This window comes from Cebus imitator, unplaced genomic scaffold (genome assembly GCF_001604975.1).
Source record: "Cebus imitator isolate Cc_AM_T3 unplaced genomic scaffold, Cebus_imitator-1.0 Scaffold170, whole genome shotgun sequence".
NCBI classification, from domain to species: Eukaryota; Metazoa; Chordata; class Mammalia; order Primates; family Cebidae; genus Cebus; species Cebus imitator.
The window spans coordinates 3,391,171-3,409,790 of record NW_016107485.1 but is presented as its reverse complement, the minus strand read 5'-3'; the positions used below and the strand labels follow the sequence as shown (position 1 = coordinate 3,409,790).

The 18,620-nt window shown below is 42.6% G+C and overlaps 1 protein-coding gene across 5 annotated transcripts in view; it reads left to right on the top strand.

Moving 5' to 3' along the window:
- TNRC6B (trinucleotide repeat containing adaptor 6B) overlaps positions 1 to 18,620 on the top strand; it is a 266,719-nt gene that overhangs the window by 57,589 nt on the left and 190,510 nt on the right. For all 5 annotated transcript variants that reach the window (XM_017544738.2, XM_017544739.2, XM_037744368.1 and 2 more), the window contains exon 2: positions 17,355 to 17,429. The gene's annotated coding sequence lies outside the window, so the exon portion shown is untranslated. The remainder of the gene's footprint in view (positions 1 to 17,354; positions 17,430 to 18,620) is intronic.

Below are 18,620 nucleotides of genomic sequence, written 5' to 3'. Positions count from 1 at the left end.
TAGAGATGGGTTTTTTGATAGGGTGGGTTGGAGATTGGAGGTTGGACATTGTAGAAGAAGTTCTTAGCAGGTACCCAAGTTCTCCCCTCATCTGGGCCCATTCCTTTCTCCTCTGCTTCTTTGAATCACTAATTTTCAAACTTTAACCTATATCGGAATCACCCAGAGGGCTTGTTAATAGCACATTGCTGGCACCGCCCCCAGAGTTTCTGGCTCACTAGTTCTGGGATAAAGTCTGAGTGTTTACATTTCTATCAGGATTCCAGGTGCTCTTGCTGCTGTCTGGGGACCACACTTTGAGAACCACTGCCCTAGACTGAGTCCTCTTCACTCCCATTTTCGATTACTCTAATGGTCTCTTTTTGGGCTTCTTTTTCCAGTTTTTCTGTCCTTTAAAGCCTCCTGACTCAAATTAGGACTGCAGTGGTGAGAACAGAAGTGGAGAGAACAAAATGAAGCTGAAAGACATTTCAAAAGAAGGATTAATGGGCTTTGGAGACTGAGTAGATCTGCAGGACAAAGGACAGGAAGCAAGAGAGGCATTTTCTAAACATGGACACCAGATTCACTCTTTGGAAAACACTGCTTTCAGATTGTTATTTCCCAGTTCAAGAATCTGCAGTGAGATAAATCTAAAGTGAGATTTATTTGAATAAAATACAGCTGACAATTGACACCCAACCGGTGTTGCTTCTCTGGTTTTGTCTAAGTCAAATCTCATAATGACAGATGACTTTGCAAGTAGATCTCTGCATTACCAAATACTTCCATGGCCGAGCCAGTGACCTACTTTAGGCAGTATCCAATTTAACAATTCCAGTTCAGCAGACTAGTTTGGATAGCATTTTAGGACTTGCAGAATTTAATCTGAAGTACTATAGTACATTTGTATAAAATAACTGTTAATTTCTAAGGGTTAGTTTAAACCCTATTTAGAAATTCTGTTTATTATATGAATATCATTTTTTAAAAATTCATTATGTACTATGCTTTCTGTATTTCCCTTTTTCTTATGCTTGCTGTTGGACAAAAACAAGGAGGGGGGCATTATGCCAGATATTCATGTTTGCAATTATAAATGCAGATCAGGCCAAAGTGTGTGTTTGTACAGGTGGGATGAAATAAACAAATGACAGTTAAAGCCTGCTTATCAAGGGCGTTATTTGTTGTCCCTGGATTGAAAGATAAGTATAGAGGAAACAGTTTGGGTTTTTAAGATATTTAATATGTGATATTAAAATTTATTTATTTATTTATTTAAGACCGAGTCTCGCTCTGTCACCCTGGCTAGAGTGCAATGGTGTGGTCTCTGCTCACTGCAACCTCCGCCTCCTGGGTTCAAGCGATTCTCCGGCCTCAGCTTCCTAAGTAGCTGGGATTACAGGTGCTGCTTACCACCCCCAGCTAATTTTTGTATTTTTAGTAGAGATGGGGTTCACCATGTTGGCCAGACTGGTCTCGAACTCCTGACCTCGTGCTCCACCCGCCTGGGCCTCCCAAAGTGCTGGGATTACAGGCGTGAGCCACCTTGCCCAGCCTTTTTTTTTTTTTTTTTTTTTTTTTTTTGAGCTGACTTCTCTCTTAGTCTTACATGATTTGGTCTCACATGTGTGGATGAGATTTTAAGTATGTGAGAATCGTAGCTAGCTATAAAAGAGTGCCAGACATTTGCATTTTAACAAAACACCTTTATTGACGTATAATTTATATACTGTAAATTTCACCCAGTTTAGCTATACAATTAAAACATAGTAAATTGGCCAGTTGGTGGCTCACATCTATAATCTCAGCACTTTGAGAGGCTGAAATGGGGAGACTGCTTGAGGCCAGGAGTCAAGAGACCAGCCTGGGCAACACAGCAAGACCCCGTCTCTACAAAAATAAAAATAAAAAAATTAACTGGTCATAGTGACATGTGCCTGTGTTCCCAGCTACTCTGCAGGCTGAGGTAGGAAAATGGCTTAAACACAGGAGTTTGAGTCTCCAGTGAGCTCTGCTTGTGCCACTGCACTCCAGCCTGGGTGACAGAGTGTGAGACCCCTTCTCAAAAAAAAAAAGTAAATGTATACAGTTGTACCACCATCATCGCAACCCAGTTTTAGAACATTTCCATCAGCTCAGAGAGATCCTGCTTGCCCGGGTGCTGTCAGTCCCTTTTCCCACTCCATGCCCCAGGCAGCCCCTAAAAATTGAATCATACAGTATGTAGTCTTTCAAATCTGGCTGCTTTCATTGAGCATAATATTTTTGAGGTTCATTCATGTTGTAGTAAGTATCAGTAGCTTGTTCCTTTTTTTTTGCTGAGTAGTTTTCAACTGCGTAGATTTACCACAGTTTGTTTATTCATTACTTGATGGACAGACAAGACATTTGGGTTGGTTCCACTTTTTGACTATTATGAGTAATAATTCTTATTTATTTATTTATTTATTACTTTTTGAGATGGAGTCTCACTTTGTCGTCCAGGCTGGAGTGCAGTGGCGCAATCTTGGCTCACTGCAACCTCTGCCTCCCAGGTTTAAGCAGTTATCCTGCTCAGCCTCCTGAGTAGCTGGGATTACAGGCATGTGCCACCACACTCGGCTAATTTTTGTATATTTAGTAGAGGCAGGTTTTGCCATTTTGGCCAGGCTGCCTCAAACTCCTGACCTCAGGTGAACCACTGTGCCCAGCCTTCTTTTTTTCTTTTAAAAGGTAGGGTCAGCCGGGCGTGGTGGTCATGCTTATAATCCCAGCACTTTGGGAGGCTGAGGCGGGCAGATCACGAGGTCAGGAGATCAAGATCATCCCGGTCAACATGGTGAAACTCTGTCTCTACTAAAAATACAAAAATTAGCTGGGTGTGGTGGCACATGCCAGTGATTCTCCTGCCGCAGCCTCCTAAGTAGCTGGGACTGCAGTTATGTGCCACCATACCTGGCAATGCAGCTGCAGTGTATGTGAATAGTAACTGTTCACATACAGAAGTATTTGTTTTGACATTACATAAGTCATTAATAACCAAATGGGAAATGTTTAAAGTGAAAATTGGGACCAGGCACCATGGTCTATGCCTGTAATCCCAGCACTTTGAGAGGCCAAAGCAGGAGCATTGCCTGAGGCCAGGGGTTCTAGACCAGCCTGGTCAACAGAGTGAGACCCCATCCCTACAAAAAAAAATTTTTTTTAATTAGCTGGGAGTGGTAGCATGCACCTGTTATGGTCCCAGCTTTCCTGGAGACTAAGGCAGAAGGAACACTTGAGCCCAGGACTTGGAGTCTACAGTGAGCTGTAATCATGCCACTGCGCTCTGGCCTGGGTGACAGAGCAAGACCCTGTCGTAATAAAATAAAAAATGAAAATTGGGAAATTTTATTGTAAAATGATTTATTTTCTAGAAACTATTACACTACCTCTGAAGCAAAATGTTTTTAACCAAAAAATAAAAATTGTAACTTAGAACATATCATATTACAATTTTACATTATATTAATTCTTTATTCCCCACCCCCTTTTTTTTTTTTTTTGACAAAATCTTGCTTTGTCACCAGGCTGGAGTGCAGTGGTGCCACCTCAGCTCACTGCAACTTCTGCCTCTTGGGTTCAAATGATTCTCCTGCCTCAGCCTCCCAAGTAGCCAGGACTACAGGCACGTGCCACCATGCTCAGCTAATTTTTGTATTTTTAGTAGAGACAGGGTTTCACCATGTTGGCTAGGATAGTCTTGATCTCTTGACCTCGTGATCCATCTGCCTCGGCCTCCCAAGTTGCTGAGATTACAGGCATGAGCCACTGCACCCAGCTAATTCTTTATTACCTCTTGCAGCCCCTTCTGGACTTGCAATTCAGCAATAATCCTATTATTTTATTAAGGCAATAAAACCTCATAGAGTAGCACACTTAAAAAAATTTGTTTTCACAGTCATTATCATTTGAGCCCTACAGCAGCCTGACAACAAGTGGACAGGACAAGTAGTATTACCCTCATTTGTTGCTATCCAGAGGGAATCTACACCTGTGTTCTCAGGTTATTGCCGTGGGAAACACATCAAGAGTATGCCCTGTTTTGTGATGTACACACAGGATAGAGCAGCACCAAAGGACTACTTCTATATGTGATGTAGATCCACATTTGGAGTCAGTTTATTCATTCTGCAAATATTAAGTGAATATCTACTACCTGCCAGGCACTGTGCTAGATGGTGGAGGATTGAGATGTGGAAGATTTAGTCTCTGCTCTCAAGGAATTAACTCTCCATAAAGGCTGGATACAAGAAAATAGACTACTGGGCCGTGGGAACCCAGAAGCAGAGGTTCTAACAGGTTAGAGCAGGGGGCAGAGAGGAGGGTGTCAGTGTGTATTGATAATAATAGCTCACACTTACCTGGTGCATACTCTGTTCCAGGCACATTGCAAACACTTTATATGTGTTTCCTCATTTAATCTTCACTTCAACCACTTTTCCTGTTTTATAGATGACAAGGCCACAGAACTGAGGTTGGTACCTTGACTAGAGCACACTATTAGTGAATGGAAGACCTGGAATTTAGACCAATCAATCTGGCTGTGGAGTCTGTGTCTCTTGAAAAGATTTCTCAGACGAGAGGCATCCCAGGCTGTGTCTTGAATGATGGCTTGTAGCTAGACTGGCAGAAGGGTGATTGGGATATGTCTACATGGTTATCTAGGCAGAGGAGTATCACAAGTAAAGGTAAAGAAAGCACATGATTGAGAGCGAGCGTGGCAGGCTGCTTGTGAAAAAAGATGGGCGGTAAGGAATGAGACTAGAAAGACAAGGCTGCAGGATGCAGGGCCTGGCATGCCATCTGAGGAATTTGGGTTCTGTGATCTAATTTTTAAAGTTATACCAAAAATACCACTTTTCCTTTTGTATTAATTTTATTTTTGTTTTGATTTAATTTTTTTTTTTTTTTAAAGACGGAGTCTCCCTGTGTCTCCAGGCTGGAGTGCAGTTGCTCAATCTCCGCTCACTGCAACCTCCACCTCCTAGGTTCAAGCAGTTCTCCTGCTCAGCCTCCCGAGTAGCTGGGACTACAGGCGTGCACCGCCATGCCCAGCTTATTTTTGTATTTTTTAGTAGAGATGCGGTTTCACCAAGGTCTCTATCTCTTGACCTTGTGATCCACCCACCTCGGCCTCCCAAAGTGCTGGGATTACAGGCGCGAGCCATCACGGCCAGCTGATTTGAATATATTACACAATCAGAAAAGTACATAAAATACAAATGTAAAACAATGAATTATTTTAAAATGACCACCTCTGAGGTTAGGAAATAGGATATTATAGTGGTCCAGTAGCCCCTTCTTAGGGACCTTCACCAGTCACAGTCCCTCCCCTCCCACCTACAGGTAGCCACTCTTTTGATCTCCTTATTTTCCTTTCTGTTTTTACTACCCATGTCTTGTGAACCCATCACCTAAGTATTAAGCCCAACATGCATTAGCTATTTTTCCTGATGTCTCGCCCCGCCACCACCCATCCCCAACCAATAGGCCCCAGTGTCTATTGTTCCCCTCCCTGTGTCCATGTGTTCTCATTGTTCAGCTCCCACTTACGAGTGAGAACATTATAGTTTGCCTGGTTTTGAACACATGGAATCATAGGCCGTATCTTCTTTTGTGTCTCTTCATGATGTTTGTGAGATTCACATCCATGTTGTTACATGTGGTTGTCCCTTTGTTTTTGTGCTGTATGACATTGTATTTTATGAATATACCAGTGTACTTACCATTGTGCTATTGAGAATATCTGGGTTGCTCCCAGCTGGAGACTGTTATGGATAGTGCTGCTGTGTGTGCTTTTGGGGTACATGTGCATGCATTCTGCTAGGTATGTACCTGGGAGTGGGATTGCTGGGTCATGGGGTGTACCTGTCTTGAACTTTAGGAGAATCAAGCCAAACCATTCTCCAAAGCAGATATAATAATTTACATTCACACAAGTAGTGTGTGGGGATGTCTGTTGTTCCATAGCCCCAGCAATACTTACTTGTATCAGACTTTGATGGTTTGGCTGTTGTGGTATGTAATGGCGTATCATTATGATTTTCCTTTGCATCGCCCTTACTGTTGAGACTAAGATGCCTTTTCATATGTTTATTGGCCATTTGGATAGTTTAGGGTTTTTTTGTCATTTGTTTGATGACATGTTTCATACAACCTCTTGTCCCTTTTCCTATTGGGTTATCTTTTTTGCTTTTAGACATTGTTAGAACTCTTTATTATTTTGAATATGGGCCCTTTATTCATTTTATGTTGCCTGCCTTTTCATTTTCTTGAGGGTGTCTTTTGATGAACAAATATTCTTTTTTTTTTTTTTTTTTTTTTTTTTTTTTTTTTTTTTTTTTTTTTTTTTTTTTTTTTTTTTTTTTTTTTTTTTGAGACGGAGTTTCACTCTTGTTACCCAGGCTAGAGTGCAATGGCGCGATCTCGGCTCACCGCAACCTCCGCCTCCTGGGTTCAGGCAATTCTCCTGCCTCGGCCTCCTGAGTAGCTGGGATTACAGGCACGCACCACCATGCCCAGCTAATTTTTTGTAATTTTAGTAGAGACGGGGTTTCACCATGTTGACCAGGATGGTCTCGATCTCTTGACCTTGTGATCCACCCGCCTCGGCCTCCCAAAGTGCTGGGATTACAGGCTTGAGCCACCGCGCCCGGCGAACAAATATTCTTAATTTTCATGTAGTCATATTTGTCTGCCTTTTCATACTAGGTACTTTTTGTATCCTATTTAAGAAATCCTTTCCTGCCCCTACTTTATGAAGCATTTCCCATATTATCTTCTAAAAGCTTTATTATTTATCTTTCACATTTGAGTATACAGTTCACCTGTATGATAGTGAATTTTAAAGGCAGAGGAGCATTCATAAGTTAGTTAAGAATTACCATACACAAATGGTAATTCTTAACTAACTTATGAGTGCTCCTCTGCCTTTAAAATTCTTTAAATATTCTGTCCAGACTTTCTGGCCGTCCTCAGCAGAATGGTTGGTCTTCATTACCTAGCCTAGCATTCCCAGAAGCAGAAATCTCTTTTGAAGTTTTAGTTTCACTTTGACTTAAAAATGATCTGTCCCATCTTGTTAAGGGGCCTTAATGAATATGTTTACTAAAAAATAAAAAAAGGACTGAAAAACTATATAAATTCATGACTGTCTCTATTTTTTATTTTTTTTAATAGACCAAAAAGAAGCTTCTGTTTCCTCTCTGCTTCTGTCAGCTATAAAATATGGTTAGACAATGTTAAGCTTGCTACATAAAATGAACATGGTTTTACTTATTGCAGGATAATTCAGAACATTAATCACAGGAAAAATTTAAATTAAAAAATACACACTATCAGACATGGACTTTGATAATAAAACAGCTTAACTAAGGCAGTGGCTACCCCCCTTTCTCTGTTTATCCATAAATTTAAACCTCTTTTTTGGCCAGAGATGGACTGTATGCAAACCGCATCCAGAATGCTTTTAGTTTGTGCCACAAAATATGAAGAAAATGTTTTCAGTTTATGGCAACTAGATCCATGACATATGATGCTCCAGGAACTGTTTTTACAGTGCGCAAGATGCACAGGAACAGAATAGCAAACTCACATGATAGTTGGCAAGGAAAACCTGGCTACGTGGCTGATGTTAAATTTGCTTTTTAAGACAGCCAGATCAAGAAATGTCTGAAGACTTTGAGACTACAGTAGGGAGATGATTTTGCAGTTAGTAAACACAGCCCCGGGAACCCATGGCAAGACAGTTCTGGTAAGCCATTTACAGCTTCTCCTCTAGCAGGAGAGCGCAGTGGAGGTTCTGGAGAGGAAAGCCTGACGTGGCCTCTAGAGAATGTTGCCCAGGGCAGTAGAGCCTCCCTGATGGCACTGCCGTCAGCACCAACCAGCACAGCCTGGCAGAACCCGCCTTGCCCTGGCCATCCCTGTCTCTCAGATTCACCACGGAGGTTAGCTGGGTTGTAGCCGAGCTATTAAGAGTAGGGGTTTGTGTTCTTCAAAGTTAGGGCGTAGGAGCCACACACTTCTTCTTGCCCAGCCCTTGCCTAGACCATTTTCCTTATTCAGTGAATGCTTTTTAAAGTGTGGTCTGAGGGTTGCTCCCTCTTCCCATTCAAGACTCTTTCAGGAGGTCACAACTATTTTAATATTACTAAGAATGCTGTATGCCTTTTAAATTCTTTCTCTCATGAGTGCCCATTGGAGTTTTCCAGACATGTGATACTGCAAAAGATTGAATGCAATAGTATATATATTTGGGTACAGCTGTTGTTGCTCAAGCTAGACATTAAAGAAATTTGCAAATATGTAGAACAGTGGCACATTCCTCAAACTTTTAATCCTTTGAAATACCATTTTTAATTAAAAAAGCAATAGTTTTTTATTTTTATTATAAGTTGCAGGATACATGTGCAGAATGTGCAGGTTTGTTACATAGGTAAACATGTACCATCGTGGTTTGCTGCACCTGTGAACCCATCACCTAAGTATTAAGCCCAGCATGCATCAGCTATTTTCCTGATGTCTCCCTCCCCATCGCCCACACCCAGCCAACAGGCCCCAGTATGCGTTGTTCCCCTCCCTGTGTCCATGCGTTCTCATTGTTCAGCTCCCACTTACAAGTGAGAACATGCCGTGTTTGATTTTCTGTTCCTGTGTTTGCTGAGGATGATGGTGTCCAGCTGCATCCATGTTCCTGTAAAGGACATGATCTCGTTCTTCTTTATGGCTGCATAGTATTCCATGATGTATATGTACCACATTTTCTTTATCCAGTCTATCATTGATGGGCCTTTGGGTTGATTCCATGTCTTTGCTATTGTAAATAGTGCTGCAGTGAACATACACATGTATGTATCTTTGTAATAGAATGATTTATATTCCTTTGGGTATATACCTAGTAATGGGATTGCTGGGTCAAATGGTATTTCTAGTTCTAGGTCATTGAGGAATCGCCACACTGTCTTCCACAATGGTTGAACTCATTTATGTTCCTACGAACCGTGGAAAAGTGTTCTTACCTCTCTGCAGCCTCGCCAGCATCTGTTGTTTTCTTGACTTTTTAATAATCGTCATTCTGACTGGTGTGAGATGGTATCTCATTGTGGCTTTACATTTCTCTATATATCAGTGATGTTGAGCTTTTTTTCACGTTTGTTGGCCGAATAAATGAACTAATACTTCTAATGTTTCATAGTTACAATTTTTGGTATGGCAAATATTAGTAATTAAAATTAAGATAAACAAGAGCTCTTTGAGGTCCTCCATAATTTTCTTAAGTGTAAAGGGGTCCTGAGACAAAAGAGTTTGAGAATCAGTGCTTTAAATCCTGTCAGTTCCAGTTGGAATCCCAGTTTCTCTCTGAGGGTGGCACAGGTTGTCCAGCTCACCGTTTTCTCTGCATTCTCTAAATTTCTGTGCCACTCAGCTTAGTGCTTAGTTTTTTTCTCCTTATTTATAGCATAAGGCCCCTGAAAAAGGGGATCAGATCTGAAATGAGAGTTTTTTGAGACTTCCAAGGTATATAGTGCTGGGCACAGCTTAAACAATTGTTAATGATTATTCATATTACTATCATCATCGTCAGTGTTCAACTCACTGGTTTATTGGAGAAGCAATATGCATCTAAAAATTTGTGAACAACCTTACATCATAAAATTAATATGCAATATAGAAAAAGAATAAAGGTTTTTCTTTAATCACTAATAAATTGGTCACAAAAGTTAACATGTTAATCTACTTAATTATTTCTTTTAACTTTTAATGTAAATTGCCAAATTATAATTGCATATATTTATGGGGTTCAAAGTGATATTGTGATTTATGAATATGATATAGAATAATTAAGTCAACCTAATTAACATATTTATCACCGCTAATCTATTTAATTCTTATGTGACCAACAATTGCAATAAAACCTGGACATAGGCCCTTGCTCTGAAAACTTGCTGAGCACGGTGTCATGTGCTTAGTAAGCATTCGGTAAAGCTGGTTGAGTTGAATCTGCTGTTTTAGTAGCTGCCTCTGCTGTTCTTGTAGCCCTCGGTGAATTCCCTGCCATCCCTGCCTCTACCTATAAGTGATTTGCAGTTGTGTTTAGGCTTTCAGAAGGCAGTCTTACTTTCTGAAGCCTTTTCTGTTAAAGAATTGACAGATTATTCTGGGGCCAGGCTGGAGGGCATAAATTAGTTGAGCAAGCTGGATTAATAGCCCAAGGTTGGGTATGAGTCTTTCTGATCATTCCTACTGTGGACTGAGTTTATTTTTCTTAGGCAGCCTTTCCTGACTTCCAAGACATAAAAATCAGGTTAACATTCTTGTGCCAGGGTCCTGCCATCAGTTTCCAAGTTTCCTTCACTGCTTCTCCCAGGAAGTCTAGGGATGCCATGCAAATAGCACACTGCCCTCATAGACTGTGACGGCTGATAAGCCACAGCTTTGTTTTCCTAAGCTCAGAATGTCATATTGTATTGAGTTGATTTTAGTTTTTTCATAAAAATGTGTGTGTTGATTCCAAAAGTGTTTATTGGGAATGTCCTTTGTGTTGACACTATATTAAATGACAGTGATAAGAAGGCTTAGACCCGCGAAGCTTATCACCTACAAGCATACACACACATAAGCGAGCCTAGTGTAAGTATGTTCCGAGTTCAGGTGCTCACTCAGGTGAAGGATCCGTCCACATCCCCTGTGAGAAGAGGGCGTCAGGAAATACTTTTTTTTTTTTTGAGACAGTCTCTCTCTCTTGCCCAGGCTGGAGTGCAGTGGTGCCATCTCGTCTCACTGCAACCTCCACCTCCAGGGTTCAAGCAATTCTCCTGCCTCAGCCTCCTGAGTAGCTGGGATTACAGGCACATGCCACCACCCAATTAATTTTTTTTTGTAGAGACAGGGTCTCACCATTTTGGTCAGGCCGTGATCCGCTCGCCTCGGCCTCCGAAAGTGCTGGGATTACAGGCATGAGCCACCGCACCTGGCGGGAAAGACTTCACCGAACAGGTTTCCCCAAACCCGTGTCATGAAAGTTGAGAAGAAATTTGTCCTGTCAGTTGGAGGGCAGTCTAGGTGCAAACAGTGTGTTCAAAGGCACGCAAAACCATCTGGCGCTCAAGGGAAACTGAAAACAGTTGGGTTCTGGAGGTGAAGGCAGTGGTGAAAGCAGGGACCAGGCCTCACCTATCACAGTGGGAACTGGGTTTTATCTACAGGGTGGATGAAACACATTGCAAAGGCAGTAAGAATTTGTGTTTTTTTTTTGTTTGTTTGTTTGTTTGTTTTGAGACGGAGTTTCACTCATGTTACCCAGGCTGGAGTGCAATGGCGCGATCTTGGCTCACCGCAACCTCCGCCTCCTGGGTTCAGGCAATTCTCCTGCCTCAGCCTCCCGAGTAGCTGGGATTACAGGCACGCACCACCATGCCCAGCTAATGTTTTGTATTTTTAGTAGAGACGGGGTTTCACCACGTTGACCAGGATGGTCTCGATCTCTTGACCTCGTGACCCACCCGCCTCGGCCTCCCAAAGTGCTGGGATTACAGGCTTGAGCCACCGGGCCCGGCCAGAATTTCTGTTTTTTAAAGGTAATTCTAGTGGTGGTGAGAAGGGGTGGGTCTTGAGGGTAGGAAAACCAATTAAAAATATAACTAACATAAAATGGCGAGAAGCTATGCAAGAAGCAGGTTAGTCAGTGCCACTAGGAGTAAGGAAGTATGTACTAGAATAGTTGGGGATTATAATTGACAGAGTTTGGTGAGAGGAAGGAGCTTCTGATGTTCGTAGACTTCTCATTTGAGTGGGATGGCAGTATTCCCAATTGAGGGAGAAAAACACGCTTTGGGGGAGGGTTGTTTTATTTTAGGGCCCTGTGGCACATGAGATGGAGCTGCATTAGGCAGCGTGTAGATGGTTCTGAAGACTGTAAGAAAGGTCAGCCCTAGAGAGAGATTTGGGAGTCATCAGGATCCAGGTGGAAGCTGTGTCTATGAGAAAGCATAAGAGCAGGCCAGGCGCAGTGGCTCATGCTTGTGGTCCCAACACTTTGGAAGGCTGAGGTGGGTGGATCACGAAGTTGGAAGTTTCAGACCAGCCTGGCCAACATGGTGAAACCCTGTCTCTACTAAAAATACAAAAGTTAGCCAGGCGTGGTGGCAGGCGCCTGAAATCCTAGCTACTGGGGAGGCCGAGTCAGGGGAATCGCTCGAACCCTGGTGGCAGAGGTTGCAGTGAGCCGCAGTCATGCCACTGTGTTCCAGCCTGGGTGATAGAATGAGACTCCGTCTTAAAAAAAAAAAAAAGAAAAAAGAGAGAAAGCATAAGACCATGTGTGTGTAGTAAAAAGAGAAAGAGAAGTGTGGACTCTAGAGGAATACACCAATAATGAAAGGACAGGGAGAGAAAGACTGTCCTGTGAAACAGACTAGAAAAAAACAGACCAAGAGGTGGCGAAAGTACTGCCTTGGATTCCTCCAGGGGGGCGGGTGAAGGGCCTAAACCTGATTCTTACAAGATTGGGCATCAGAACTGAGCTCAATCTGTGAAGCCAGGAGTTGAATTTGGTTCCCTCTCTGTGACCCTGTCCCCCAGTCTGCCATGTACCGCAGCAGCAGCAGCAGCTTCTCACCTCCGCACCCACTCCAAACCTTGCCCATGATAAGAAGGCAGGTTGCAAACCCAGGGAAACAGGAGGACCTGACACAGCCAGGATACCAGGAACTAAAACAGGATATTCCTGGCCCAGTGGCTGGATCTTCAGTATCCTTACTATTAAGGTGGGAAAGGAGCTCCCAAATGTTCAGGTGGTTCTGGTTCGGATCTGTATTTATTTATTTTTATTTTTTTTCCTTTTTCTTTTTTTGTTTGTGTGTGTGTGTGTGTGTGTGTGTGTGTGTGTGTGTGTACAAAGGAGGGTATGGCTAAATGATTTATTTTTTATTTATTTTGTGTTTATTTTTATGTTGGATTCTCTTCAAGAGCACTTAGACAGTAGTTCTGATTTTTAAATGCTAGAGAGAGGTTAAAGGAAGAACAGTTGAATAGTATCCATTGCATTGACACTGAGATTGATAGGGAAAGAAATCAAGTCGGGATGATTAATAGGTGAATGAGAAATAGGATGTTGAGACCACAGTTATAAACTGCTTTTTCAAGAAGCTTGACTAGGCCCAGCACAGTGCTTCACGCCTGTAATTCCAGCACTTTGGGAGGCCAAGGAGGGTTGATCACTTGAGGTCAGGAGTTCAGGATGAGCCTGGTCAGCATGGTGAAACCCCATCTCTATTAAAAATACAAAAATTACTCAGGCATGGTGGCATGCACCTGTAATCCCAGGTATTTGGGAGGCTGAGGCAGGAGAATCACTTGAACCCAGGAAGCAGAGGTTGCAGTGAGCTGAGATTGTGCCACTGCACTCCAGCCTGGGCTACAGAGTGAGACTCTGTCTCAACAACAACAAGATAAGCTGGACTAGGAAAGAGAAGAGGGGAGGGAGGAGCGCAATAGCTAGAACAGATTTTAAGACTAAAGGGGATGTTTTTAGGAATGGACAGACAGTATTTTTACAGAATTTCTGAAGTGTTGAAGTGAAGTAGGGAGTGGCCTAAAACTGCAAAGATAGAATTTCTTGGAACGATAGTAAATCTCTTGCGTATTGGGGGCTAAATATAACCATCTTCTGCTTGTAGCAGCTCTACCTCCCCCTGTGCTCCTGTTGAGAAAAGGTCTGGCTCTATTGCCTAGCCTGGAGTACAGTGGTATGTTCTAGGCTCACTGCATCCTCTGCCTCCTGGGCTCAAGCCATCCTTCCACTTCAGCCTCCTGAGTAGCTGGGACTACAGGTGCACACCATAATGCAAGGCTCATTTTTTGTGTGTATTTTTTGTAAAGATGGGGTTTCGCCAGGTTGTCCAGGCTGGTCTCAAACTCATGAGCTCAAGCAATCTGCCCACCTCAGCCTCCCAAAGTGCTGGGATTACAGGTGTGAGCCACCACATCGGTCCTCCTTAGACTTTTGATATTATTTGTGTTACTTAGTTAACTAGGTACCTTCTTGCCTGATTGGGCCAGATGCCTACTCACAGATCTGGATGGGTGGTACCCTCCTGTCTGCCACCGAGTCTCCTGGCATCCCCTCTTGCCCCCTGGGAAGACCTTCCAGGCCTCCTTGCTGGTGTTGTGCTCCTCCCTCACATCTGCTGTCTCACTAAGACATCTCTTTCTGGACATCTTGCTTGAAGTTAGGCCACTTGCCAACAGTGTAGGCAGACAGGGCTTTCAGAGTTATTTGTAACTCAACTAAAAGTTCGTAGCATATTCTTAATAGCCTGTATCCCTAGAATTATGCTGGATATCAAACTGATAAGAGTGGTGAGTCCTGGGAAGACTAGATTGGAGGAGAGGGGACATTGGTTAAGAGCCTCTCATCCATATTGCTTCAATTTTTAAAATGAGAATTAAAATTAAATTTAAAATAATTGTCCTGAATAGTCAAGTTTGAAAATTAAAACCATATCAGAGGTGATACTGGTAAGATACCAGCAAAATAAATATAGTTTGTTGAATATGTATTTCTTTCAACCCGCCATATTCCCTAGGAAAGGTTTACTTCTAATTACATCCTGTGAGTTTAGTTAGGTAGTTGGCTTTGGAATAATTTTTATTTTTATTTTTTTGAAACTGGGTCTTGCTGTGTCACCCAGGCTGGAGTACAGTGGTGTAATCATGGTTCACTGCAGCCTCGACCTCGCAGAATCAAGCAGTTCTCCTACCTTAGTCTCCTTAGTAGCTGAGACTACAGGTGCATGCCATCATGCCCGGTTAACTTTTTTTTTTTTTTTTTTGGTAGAGACAGGGTCTTCCTATGTTGCTCAGGCTGACCTTGAACTCGTGAGCTCAGCTGATCCTCCTGCTTTGACCTCGCAGCATGAAGTGCTAGGATTACAGGAGTAAGCCACCACGCTTGGCCTAGAGAATTCTTGAAGTCAGCTTGCAGTTTAGCAGGACCTGGGGACTGATTCAACCCAAGATCCACTGAACATTCCCATCCCTTCTGTGAATTCCAAGACTAGTTTGGCTGCTTTGAAAGAGAGTAGAGAGAACTGGAGCGGTTCAGTTTTACTGCTGCAGCTGTACCTGGTCAGACGATAGGATTGCAGTGTAGTTCTGAGCACTGCGAAGCTGTTTTGGGGAAATTTGCCACTATTTATACCTTAGAAGGAAAATAGTGCTGTAGATATTCAACTAGATAATTTTCCATGTTGATTTTAGAATTTTTATGTTCATTTAAATATGTAAGTGTACCTGATACAGAGGTTCACAGCCTTGCAGAGAAAGTAATGAAGCTATTTCATAAAACCAGGATTCAAGAGTACTTGGAAAACTGCTCAGTTTCCCTAGCCTGCCTACCCTCTGCTTTAATTCCTTTTTTCCCATCCCTGAATACAGGCGAGAGTCTAAGACTCACTGCCCAGCAGGCTAAGAACTGAGTGGCTCTTTCTAGCCATGTCTGTTAAGGAGACATGTAATAATGAGCAACTTTATGGGGTTGACAAAGAAGTTGGACTAATGATAGATCCAGAGAAGCAGCTGCGTTTTAGCCTGAGCAGAAACTTTGATGAGAATGGGGACTAAAAATTAGTGTTATTCTCTTGCTAGTCTGCAGTTGACAAAAAATTAATGAATCCAGTCCTCTGAAGTGCTGAGGGTCAGACATAACCACATAGCCTCGAGTAGGACCAGACCCATCTTGGAAGTTGCAGCCAACTCCTTCTGTTTTCACCAATGCATTTAATTAGGGGGCACATCCACATTCAAGTACTGAATTGTTGGGATCCCATTGGGATTCAGTTCAGCTTCTGTTTATTGGACTCTGCCCAGTACCAGATTCAAAGGTATGTCAGACATAGTCCTTGCTATCAAGGAGCTCCTGTTGAGTGAAGAAAACGGACCCATGGATATTACCAATATAATATATATCTCAGAGGAGGAACACTTTGTCCAACCAAGGAGGATACAGAAAATTTGCAGGAGATAACACCTAAAAGAAGAGGGGGAGGGACTAGGCAGAGGGCTCTCAGACATTAGCGTATGTGTTGTGAGTAAGGAAACTGTGTGCAGTCATGAAGTGATAATGGGTCTGGAGAGGTCTTGGATTTTACCCTGAAGGTAGTTATTGACTGAATTTAGGTGGCGAGATACCCAAAGGTCAAATTTGCTTTTTAGAAAGAAAGTCTGCTGGGACACAGTGTATAGGAGGGAGATAGGGAGATGAGTTAAAATATTTCTAATTCTCATCTCAAGTCCATCTGAAAATTATTGATTCAAACACTATTAAGTAGTCAGGTAGAGGGGACGACAGATAGCAGGGCAGTGAGGTGCTTCCACATTCCCTGTGGCACCATCTCAGCACCGTGCCCTAACGTGGGGCTGAAGCTCTGACTTACAATCTCTAGCTGGGGGAAATGAGGCACGCTGTCTTGGACAGAAGTATTGGGTTGATCGTGAAACTAAGGGGCCGATTTTCAAGTAGTGCCACCTTTCTGACAGTGGTGTAGATACTGGTTCCAGATGAGCCTCTGCTGGGCTCACCATTGCTTTGAGCACCTGCACATGCATAGGTGGCTCCAACCTTAAGGAGCATTTCTTCTGCATTTGTTTGTGTCATTGTAAAATGAAGGTGCTGGCCATTTAATATATATTCCTATATCTCTATATTCAAATATGTGAATATATATTTCATAGAGAGATTCCATCATGAAATAAATAAAATATTCACAGCATTTCTTAGCAACTTGCTATGAATTGATTTTGAAGAAACTGTTCCAGCCATTATCGGGGAATGGACTAGGGAGGAGTGAGGAGCAAGAGTAGGAGCAGAGAACCAGCTAAGCGGCCCCAACAAGCAAGAATGACAGCGGTGAAAGTGAAGAATTTTGGGTAGATCTGATTTTGAAAGAGGAAATGATAGGACTTGCTGATGGGCTGATATGAGGGCTCGGGTGAGAAATTCACGACAGATGTCAGGGTCTGACCTAAACAACTGGGTGGAGGGTGATGCCCTTGATTGTAAAAAGCCTTAATAACCACTTCCCTTTATTGAGCATGTGTTTGGTATCCTGCCCTGTACTAAGAGTTTTACACATATTTCATTTAAACTTCAAACAAACCCTATGAAGAAAGTGTTGTCATTGTTCCCAGTGTTGGTTGAGGAAGCTGAGCCCTGAGAGGTTGGGCTGCAGGCCCTGAAACAATAGCTGGTGAATAGAGGAGCTAGGTTTCCACGAGGCTACCTGTACCACTGCCTTATATGGCATCTTTCTGTGAGTATATAGCTTACTGTGATTTTTCTCTCTTTTCAGGGTTGTGGTTTTTTTGCACTGAATGTAACGTAGACTCATCTTCACGGGCTTGCGTTGCCCCAGGTACTGTCAAAGGTAAGTTTTTTAAAATATATATCTACCATATTGGCAATAGTCTTCTTCTTAAAAAGAAGAAAAGTACTTTTTAAGAACATTGTTGCCCTTAGGCCGGGCGCGGTGGCTCGCACCTGTAATCCCAACTACTTTGAGAGGCTGAGGCAGGCAGATCATAAGGTCAGGAGTTCGAGACCATCCTGGCCAATATGGTGAAACCCCATCTCTACTAAAAATACAAAAATTAGGTGGAAGTGGCGGTGGACACTTGTAGTCTGAGCTACTTAGGAGGCCGAGGCAGGAGAATCACTTGAATCCAGGAGGTGGAGGTTGCAGTGAGCCAAGATCACGCCACTGTACTCCAATCTGGGCAACAGAATGAGACTCTGTCTCAAAAAAAGAAAAGAAAAGAACATTGTTGCCCTTTTACCAAGTCTTTACAGAAAGACATTTTATTTTTAAGGTGACCATCACAGCAGCCCCTTGTTTTCCTACTATATGGGTCCCTTTAAAAAGCACTGGTATTGGCTGGGTGCAGTAGCTCACACCTGTAATCCCAGTACTTTGGGAGGCCAAGGCAGGCGGATCATAAGGTCAGGAGTTCGAGACCAGCATGGCCAAATGGTGAAACCCCGTCTCTACTGAAAATACAAAAAAAAAAAAAAATTAGCCAGACGTGGTGGTGCGTGCCACCACCAGTCTCAAGAGGCTGAGGCAGAAGAATTGCTTGAACCTGGGAGGAGGAGGTTGCAGTGAGCCGAGATAGTACCACTGCACTCCAGCCTGGGTGACAGAGTGAGACTCTGTCTCCAAAAACAAACAAAAAAAAGCACTGATATTTTAGATGGATAGACATTTGGTGCCTCATCCTAGAAAGCTACAACTTAGTTACTAGGATTATGTGAGTTTAATGCTTTATGTGAGTGTACTCCCAGTTTCTCTGTCTCTAGCCTTTCCCTGCTATGGTCTGTAGTCCATATTACTGCCAGAGTTCACTTTCTGAATGGTAGATTTACTCAGGCCATGCCTTTGCTTAAAGAGCTCTCATGGCATCCAGTTGCTGCAGATGTTGTCCTTCAGATCCCTTCAAAACCTAATTCCAGCCAACATTTCTGGCTGCTTTTTTAGTGAATCCTTATCTGTAAGCCTTAACGGACCATTTTCTTTTCCCTAGATATATATATATATATATATATATATATATTTTTTTTT